Genomic DNA, 8,429 nt, shown 5'->3' on the forward strand with positions numbered 1-8,429 from the left:
CAAATAAAAAGTAGAAGGAACCCTGCACCTAAAGCACCAAGTCCAAAATTGTAAGCAATCAATCAATCAGTAAATAACAAATAAAAAATAGAAGCCCTACCTTAGGGAACGCAGCGGGCCGCTGATGAGGGAGCCCATTCGGCCAGGGCTAGGGATGGCATGCTTCGGGCCCCTCCCACACAGCCTGCAGCGCGCACTCTCAGATTCGACCTGCCAGGAGCTACTGCACATGCGCGCAGACTCTAGCGTGCATGTGCAGAGGTCTCGGCACTGTTTTCAGCGCTGGGACCTGGCTCCGCCCCCAATCCACTGGGCCACGCTACGCCATCACTGAGGAGAGGCTGGGGAGCGGCCAGAATCGGGAGGAAGATTTTTGCCGTGCTTGGAGGTGGACAAAAGCGGTGCAGGGCGCCAGAAAAAAGGGGGTTGGGGAAATTTGAGCCTTTAATCACTATGCGTAGCGCCTCGGACCTGAACTTCCCCCTGCAGCATCGCCGGGCGAAAACACCAGCAGCTGCAGGAGGAGCTCATCGGGTTGCCGGGCGCTTCGGGGATGATGCTTAAAGGTGAGCTGGCCGAGGTAAGTGAAAATTTTTTTTATAATGCTCTCTTTCAATGTTTTCCCCTTGCTCTTACCCACAGCCTAGCACTCTGCCGCAGTGCATCAGACTGATCGGGCCGAATCGCGGCTACCAGGTAAGTTCTTCTTTTGCAGGCACATCTACCACCCCGCCTGCCTCATGTTGCAATCCAGGAAGGAAGTGGAATCCTTGATTCAGTGCTCCACTTCCTTCCTAGAGCGCTAGCTCCAAATTTTTTTAAAGTAGAAAAACATTAGTGCCTACTGCTAATTCTTTCTACCTTAAACACTTCGCGCCCCAAATGTCTCCCCATTTTTTATGTTAAATTGGAGCCTGAAGTCCTGTTGCCCCTGATCAGAGAAAGAGAGAGCTACAGAAATAAATAATGCAACTCGGTTGTGTTCACCCCATGTTGCTTTATTCAGGTACCGTGTAACAATAGCCTAAATTATTCACAAGTTGCTAAAGTGAGTTGAAAATAATCAGAGTTGAAGGAAAGGCTGTTGAAAGTAAAATATTCTGTGCATCTATCTCTTTTATATTGCTGTTCGCTTCTGGTGCTGTTTGTGGATGGCACCACCAGTTGTAGTAATCATGTTTTGGAGATCAGCTATTAAAATGTAGAGGGGATATGAACATCGCCACTCTTCCGTCAAAGTTACGTCAGGAGATAAGGTGAAGCCCCGGGGAAATTCTGCCCCAGTGTATTTTTGTGCTGACCCAGGAACTGGACTAGTCCAAAGGCTTAATGGGAGTTGACATTTGTTTTTCTACTATTGTAGTGGCTGTAAAGAAAATCTCAGCAGCATTTTGCCATGGTAGTAAGTAGTTGATGTTTTAAGGCAGAGAGGTGCTGAGCTACACCTGTTTTAAGAAACATCTTTTGTAGACACTGCCTTCTTGGCACAATATAAGAGTATGGTAATTGAGTCCCATGGCTCCAATGTTAGGAATAAATTCAGATGGTCAAAACCCACAAGTAACATTTTCAGATAAAAAAAGTTCCACAAGTAACCCTGAGATCCTTTGAGGATTGGGCACTTTATACTTAGAGGATGTAGGCCATATAAATCGATGAGATAGTATCAATATTTAGATCTACATCATAAAATATGAATGTACTGTGCAATAGATAAAGCGCTTGCTTCCTAAAATTAATTCCTGTTCCAAGTCCCATAGTAAGTGAAAGTGAAATTCACGAGCCACATGGATGATGAGTTGTGATGGTTGTCAGCTGGGATCAGGTTGAATAACACAATAGGGATATGAACGACGTCATCTGTTCGTCAGCTCTTTGGACGTCTTCTAATGTAGCAGTTGTGAAAACTGGTATGTTTATGGAAAAGAGCATCGATATGGTATTATGTGTGTTGATTGACTGGCTGCTTTTTAAAAGCATTTTACATAAAAGTTATTTGGTAAACACTCTTAAACTTTCTTTCAGAATGTGAGTGTTTCCTATCCTCCCCTTCTGAAGGTACAGAGATGCTGGGGTAAAGTTGCATGAATGCTTGTGGCCCTTCAGAACTTTGCTCAACTGGTCATTCATGATGTGTGAGATCAGTTAGTGCCACCAGATTATTTGTTTCAGAGAGGATATCATAGCCAAGCCGATCATATTTTCACTCGATGTCCACGCGCATACACTTTCCAACCAGCAGCACTGGATACTGATTAGGAGAAGAAATTCTGGTTAATTTTTCCTCCCTCAACTCTGCCTCAAGGGTTCTGAGACCAACTCCTGAGCTGCTGTCACAACTGAGCTCAGACTAGAAATCAACAACAAATTCTTGTATTTATGTAGCACATCTCTAACTTCGAAAAACGTTCCATTTTGAGGAGAACTCAGACCTGAGCAGGAATAAGAGGGTAATTAGGGGAAGTGGCCAAAAGCATGATCAAAGGAGTAGCTCTTGAAGGTGAGGAGCAAGGTGCAATTCCAGACAGGGGGAGCAGAATGGCTGAAGAGTCTGTCACTGATGGTAGAGCTGAGGAAAGGGGAAAGTGAAATAGCGTAGAGTTGAAAGAGCAGACGTTGTGAGCAGTGATGTCAGGCTGAAGACCCTTGCCAAGGTAAGGTGGGGGGAGGCTTTGGAGGGATCTTTTAAATGTGAATAAAGATTTTGATGTCATCGTGCTGAGAGGTGCTCAGCAAATGGAGGTCATCAATGACGGAGTGATGGATGAGTGAGACTTTGTCCAGGATATGTTGGGGGCAGTGGAGTTCTGAATTTGTTTTGTTTATGTAGGGTGGACCTTGGTAGATTGTCAAAAAGTAAAAACTGGCCCCTTAAGAACATAACCTAAGAACTAGGAACAGGAGTATTCCATTCGGCCCCTCGAGCCTGCTCCGCCATTCAATAAGATCATAGCTGTCTCCCTCATTCCACCTTCCCGCACCATCCTCATATCCCTTGAATCCCTTAATATTCAAAAATCTGTTGATCTCTGTCTTGAATATATTCAATGACTGAACGTCCACAGCCCCCTGGGGTAGAGAATACCAAAGATTCACAACCCTTTGAGTGACTGATTCCCGGGATGGCAGGACTGACATATGAGGAGAGATTGGATCAACTGGGCTTGTATCTACTGGAGTGTAGAAGAATGAGAGGGGATCTCATAGAAACATAAAAAATTCTGATGGGATTGGACAGGTTAGAGGCAAGAAGAATGTTCCCGTTGCTGGGGAGTTCCAGAACCAGGGGTCACAGTCTAAGAATAAGGGGTAAGCCATTTAGGACCTAGATGAGAAAAAACTTCTTCACTCAGAGAGTGGTTAACCTGTGGAATTCTCTATCGCAGAAGGTTGTTGAGGCCAGTTAGTTAGATATATTCAAAAGGGAGTTAGATATGGCCCTTACGGCCAAAGGAATCAAGGGGTATGGAGAGAAAGCAGGAAAGGGGTACTGAGGTTGAATGATCAGCCATGAGCTTATTGAATGGTGGTGCAGGCTTGAGGGGCCGAATGGCCTACTCTTGCACATATTTTCTATGTTTCTATGTTTCTAAGAAATGTCTCCTAATCTCAGTCCTGAATGGCCCACCCTTTATTCTGAGACTGTGGCCCCTAGTTCTCGATGCCTCATCCAGGGGAAACATCCTCCATGCATCTACCTACATATAATGCTTTGGTGAATAAGTGTTGGCTTTACTCAGGGGTAGAACTCTTGGCTTTGATTCAAGCTGTTGTGGGTTCAAGCCCCACTCCAATACTTAAGCACATGCTCTACAGAATACTGATTTGTCAGAGGGTCTGTTTTTCAGATGGAACGTCAAACTGTGGCTCCATCTGCTTATTCAGGTGGTTATAAAAGATCACATGGCACTATTTGACAATGAGCAGGGGGAGTTTTTCTGGTGTCCTGGCTGACATTTGTCCCTCAACCAACACCACCAAAGATAGATTAACTGATCCCACAGCTCAATTTTTATTTGCCTATTTTACAACAGTTACTGCACTTCAAAGAAATGTTTTTCTCTCTTTCTTTTCTTTCATCTTTTTTTCTCTCTCTCTTTCCCACAGCAGCTGTTGATGATTCTGTAATCTCCATTTACACCCTATCTAGACTCATCTTTTGTTTCTTAACTTGTCCTATTACCATCTCCTTTGGCCTTGCACACCATCATCCCTTTTGTCTCTTAATCTCTCCTGCCTTCCACCCTATCACAGCCCTTCCCTTGTGCTCTTTCCTCCCCTATGCCCTTTCCCTGTCCCTGCACTTGCTTAAAAACTTGTTACATCCCTAACTTTTTCCAGTTCTGATGATGGGTCATCGACCTGAAACGTTAACTGGGTTTCTCTCTCCACAGTTGCTGCCTGACCTGCTGAGCATTTCCAGTATTTTCTGGTTTTATTTCAGATTTCCAGCATCCACAGAATTTTGCTTTTGCTTCAAAGAAATTCATTGTCTGTGAAGCACCTTGGGATTTTCTGAAGTTATAAAAGATTCTGTATAAATGCAAGTTTGTTCTTCTTTACTACAACGCTGGATCATTAGGGGAGTCACTTTTAGTCTCCATAATCATTATTATTTCCAAAGTATAATAATACTGTGTAGGCAGCAGTTTCAAAAGAAAAAAAGTACAAATCCAGTCGTTCATTTGGCAACTTTAAAAACTGACAGAGGTGAAAACTTTACCATTTGCTCCTTAATAACACAGTAAAATCCATTGAGCAGGATAAATTAGAAGTCTTACACACAACGGATAATAACTTAAGAAAGAAATTTAAACATTTTCCATTTTTTTTAACGACATTGAAGTAAACCAACAAAAAGATAGGTAAAGTCAACTCAATGGTGCGATAAATTATCAGCAGGTCATCGATCGCAATAATTCGTGAAATCTTTTGGTGGATGAGGGCTTTATTTAACACACAGCTGTTTTTAACAGATGGCTGTATATTAAAGAATCACTCCATGAAATTATTTTTTTAAAAGCCCTTTCTCTGTTGCCAATCATTGCGTGCAATGGCACAAATCAGGTTGAAACATGTTATTGCATTGGGAAGATATAATTGTGTCATGTGCCTGTAATGTCAGTGAAATTGATGCAGAGCTGTTCCTTTGTAGTGCCTCTACAGGCATAAAGGTGTTGCCTCATCAAAAGCAGTTTTTGAAAGATTCAAGGCCTGTAAAATGACATGTTGATCTTCTGTTATTAATAAGTACAGTGACTGACAATTTCGAAGACCGTTTTGTGTGTATGTCAGACTTAAGGTCATTACTTTTACTGCATGAAGCTGTGCTGTTTTAATAAACATATGCAAAGGAATTTATCAAAAGGGAAGAAATTGGCCTCCTTTGTGCCTCCGGGGGGGGCGATAACGGGACGCAAACGGCTTACCGACCGGGCGCGGAGAAAGTACCGGCGCCCTCGAACATCCAAGGCGGGTTAGCGCTGGCGGTAAATCTTAACATCTCAATCACTGGCGGCCCGAAGATCGTGATGTCATGCGGTGCGCAGCGCCCCATTATCGACCAGGATCTTAAGTACGCTTCCGCCCCCTGCAGCATCGCCGGGTTTCAACAACATCAGCTGCAGGAGGCGTTGTGACTTCGGCCGGCCGCTTGATGAGTGGTACTTAAAGGCATTGGTGTCCAGGTAGGCCAAACTTTTATTCTGACCCTTCTGTGCTGCTTTTTAAATTTTTCTCTGCACAATTGAGCAGCCCTGCACTCTTGTACACTGCTTGGGGCTGTTCGTCATGGATCACAGGCCTACCATTCCCAGGATTACCTTCAAATCACGCCAGCATTGGCCCTTCCCTTTAAGGGAGCGAAGGAGCCTGTGATTCCGACAGCGTGCACAGGACATTGAGCAGCGCTCTGCCGCTACTGCCCCGCTTGCTCTTTTTAGCGCTCCACGGCAAGTGGTAGCACTTGATTTAGTGCTCCACTTCCTTCCTGGAGCGCTAAACCGGAAGTTGGCGACCGCTTCAATTACATAAGAAATAGGAGCAGGAGTAGGCCCCTCGTGCCTGCTCCGCCATTCAGTAAGATTATGGCTGATCTGATTGTGGACTCAGCTCCACTTCCCTGCCTGCTCCCCACAACCCTTTACTCCGTTATTGCCCAAAAATCTGTCGATCTCCACCTTAAATATATTCAATGACCCAGCTTCCACAGCTCTCTGGGGTAGAGAATTTCAAAGATTCATGACCTTCTGAGAGAAGAAATTGCTCCTCATCTCCGTTTTAAATGTGTGACCCCTTATTCTGAAACTATGCCACCTAGTTCTAGATTCCCCCCACAAGGGGAAACATCCTCTCTGCATCTACCCTGTCAAGCCCCCTCAGAATCTTATACGTTTCAATAAGATCACCTCTCATTCTTCTAAACTCCAATGAGTATAGGCCCAACCTGCTTAACCTTTCTTCATAAGACAGCCCCTTCATAGTAACATAGAAAATAGGTGCAGGAGTAGGCCATTCGGCCCTTCGAGCCTGCACCACCATTCAATAAGATCATGGCTGATCATTCACCTCAGTACCCCTTTCCTGCTTTCTCTCCATACCCCTTGAGCCCTTTAACCATAAGGGCCATATCTAACTCCCTCTTGAATATATCCAATGAACTGGCATCAACAACTCTCTGCGGTAGGGAATTCCACAGATTAATAACTCTCTGAGTGAAGAAGTTTCTCCTCATCTCAGTCCTAAATGGCTTATCCCTTATCCTTAGACTGTGTTCCCTGGTTCTGGACTTCCCCAACATCGGGGACATTCTTTCTGCATCTAACCTGTCCAGTCCCGTCAGAATTTTATATGTTTCCATGAGATCCCCTCTCATCCTTCTAAACTCTAGTGAATACAGGCCCAGGCGATCCAGTCTCTCCTCATATGTCAGTCCTGCCATCCCGGGAATCAGTCTGGTGAACCTTCGCTGCACTCCCTCAATAGCAAGAATGTCCTTCCTCAGATTAGGAGACCAAAACTGAACATAATATTCCAGGTGAGGCCTCACCAAGGCCCTGTACAACTGCAGGAAGACCTCCCTGCTCCTATACTCAAATCCCCTAGCTATGAAGGCCAACATACCATTTGCCTTCTTCACCACCTGTTGTACCTGCATGCCAACTTTCAATGACTGATGTACCATGACACCCAGGTCTCATTGCACCTCCCCTTTTCCTAATCTGCTGCCATTCAGATAATATTCTGCCTTCGTGTTTTTGCTCCCAAAGTGGATAACTTCACATTTATCCACATTTTACTGCATCTGCCATGCATTTGCCCACTCACCTAACCTGTCCAAGTCACCCTGCAGCCTCTTAGCGTCTTCCTCACAGCTCACACTGCCACCCAACTTGGTGTCATCTGCAAACTTGGAGATATTACACTCAATTCCTTCATCTAACTCATTAATGTATATTGTAAATAGCTGGGGTCCCAGCACTGAGCCCTGTGGCACCCCACTAGTCACTGCCTGCCATTCTGAAAAGGATCCGTTTTTCCCGACTCTCTGCTTCTTGTCTGCCAACCAGTTACATAGAAACATAGAAACATAGAAAATAGGTGCAGGAGCAGGCCATTCAGCCCTTCTAGCCTGCACCGCCATTCAATGAGTTCATGGCTGAACATGAAACTTCAGTACCCCCTTCCTGCTTTCTCGCCATAACGCTTGATCCCCCGAGTAGTAAGGACTTCATCTAACTCCCTTTTGAATATATTTAGTGAATTGGCCTCAACTACTTTCTGTGGTAGAGAGCTTACCCCTTATCCTCAGACTGTGACCCCTGGTTCTGGACTTCCCCAACATTGGGAACATTCTTTATCCACGTCAGTACCTTACCCCCAATACCATGTGCTTTAATTTTGCACATCAATCTCTTGTGCGGGACCTTGTCAAAAGCCTTTTGAAAGTCCAGATACACCCCATCCACTGGTTCTCCCTTGTCCACTCTAATATTTACATCCTCAAAAAATTCCAGAAGATTTGTCAAGCATGATTTCCCTTTCACAAATCCATACCCCTTGATCCATTTAGCCATAAGGGCCACATCTAACTCCCCTTTGAATATATCTAACGAGCTGACCTCAACAATTTTCTGTGGTAGAGAATTCCACAGGTTCACAATTCTCTGAGTGAAGAATTTTACTCATCTCAGGAATCAACCTCGTGAACCATCTCTGAACTGCCTCCAATGCATCCTGACTCTCTGTTTCTGTTAGTTAGCTAATCCTCTATCCCTCCTTAAATAGGGAGACCAAAGCTGTACACAGTACTCCAGGTGTGAACTCACCAATGCCCTGTACAGTTGTAGTAAGACTTCCCTACTTTTATACTCCATCCCTCTTGCAATAAAGACCAACATTCCATTTGCCTTTCTAATTACTTGCTATAC

Source organism: Pristiophorus japonicus, chromosome 1 (assembly GCF_044704955.1).
Source record: "Pristiophorus japonicus isolate sPriJap1 chromosome 1, sPriJap1.hap1, whole genome shotgun sequence".
NCBI classification, from domain to species: Eukaryota; Metazoa; Chordata; class Chondrichthyes; family Pristiophoridae; genus Pristiophorus; species Pristiophorus japonicus.